Consider the following 1523-nt stretch of genomic DNA (forward strand, 5'->3'; position numbering starts at 1 on the left):
TGTGTGTGTGTGTGAGAGCGTGTGTGTGTGTGAGAGAGCGTGTGTGTGTGTGTGTGTGTGAGAGAGAATGTGTGTGTGTGTGTGAGAGAGAGCGTGTGTGTGTGTGTGTGTGTGTGTGTGTTACCTCCTCCGTAGACGGTGCGCGGCTCCTTCACAGTCTGAGCTAACACACACAGAGCGTCGTGCAGCGAGCGCTCCGCCTCGTCCAGAATCTGCTGAGTCGCTCCTCGCAGGATGATGGTGCACGCCTCGCCTGAAGCAGAGGGTCATGGGTCAAGGGTCAAAGGTCAAGCTGAGAGCTTCAGTCACAGTGGCCTGCACAGCTAGTTGAAGGCCACTGATGTACGTTTCGTCGCATGCGTGCCTGCACATTCTCTCAATAACTCAAAGGAACTGAAGCAGTGGGCTGCAGAGTAAATAACTCGAGTCCACGGTGTGATATTGTCAGAAAGGCAGACACATCACATCAGAACAGCAACACGTCATGCAGGGGATGCTCTCTTCTTCTTCTTCTTCTCCTCACAAGAAGATCAACACCCCTTCAAGCATTTATCAACCCGTCTTAAATCAACATGATGCCGTAGAGTTGCTGTGTCTAGGGTCCGGTACCGAGACCCGGTGCCTGTACGATCTCCATCTACCAAAACAGAACAGCAATGCGGATTTTACATGCCTGCGCTGCTCTCTGATGCCCCGAAACGGACGATAGCGGCAACCGAAGCGTTGCTGCACGGGACGCCGGTTAACATTACACTTGGCAGGAGGTGACGTTAGCCTAGCGTTAGCTACCAGCGGGATTTAACACTGTTTAATGGTTGACAGCCAACGTTACAAGGGGTACAATGGCGACTGTATTTCTGTCCCACTGGACTGAAATCACCCCGACATCCAGCTCCACGCTCTGCAAAGTACCCGTATGTACCAGTATGATGTATTCAGGGTATAACTGTAGAGGGCAGCGTACAACCCTCGGTGTGTGTGCGAGTGTGTGTGTGTCCGTACCCATGGCGACCCCAGAGAAGTGGATGAGTGTGTCCTCTCCGATCATCACTTCCTCAATCAGCTTACAGTGGCCGAGCTTCACCAGCTCGGGGTGGTCGAAGGTGGAGCTGATCTCTCCTCCTGATCACACAACATCACACACACTATTACTAGTATCTCATGTATATTCTAGGTATGTACTGCATATTGCATCGTAGTATTTCATTTATATTCTGCGCTGTATGACAGTATTCGTATTTATGACTGTATTTTGCTGCTGTAACACCACAATTTCCCACTTCTTTTTATCAATATCTATCTAATTTGAAAAACAAAAGTCCTTACTTTGTGAGACTCTGTGTGTGTTTGTGACTGTGTGTGTGTGTGTGTGTCTCTATGTGTGTAACTCTCTGTGTGTGTGTGTGTCTCTGTGTGTGTGACTGTGTGTCTGTATGTGTTTGTGACTCTGTGTGTGTGTGTGTGTGTCTGTGTGTGTGACTGTGTGTGTGTGACTCTGTGTGTGTGTGTGTGTGTGTGACTCT

At 49.4% G+C, this 1523-nt stretch overlaps 1 protein-coding gene across 1 annotated transcript in view; it reads left to right on the plus strand.

Moving 5' to 3' along the window:
* LOC117939054 (T-complex protein 1 subunit beta-like) overlaps positions 1 to 1523 on the plus strand; it is an 11365-nt gene that overhangs the window by 5254 nt on the left and 4588 nt on the right. The gene's annotated exons all lie outside the window — the stretch shown is intronic.

The sequence above is a fragment of the Etheostoma cragini genome, chromosome 23 (genome assembly GCF_013103735.1).
Source record: "Etheostoma cragini isolate CJK2018 chromosome 23, CSU_Ecrag_1.0, whole genome shotgun sequence".
NCBI classification, from domain to species: Eukaryota; Metazoa; Chordata; class Actinopteri; order Perciformes; family Percidae; genus Etheostoma; species Etheostoma cragini.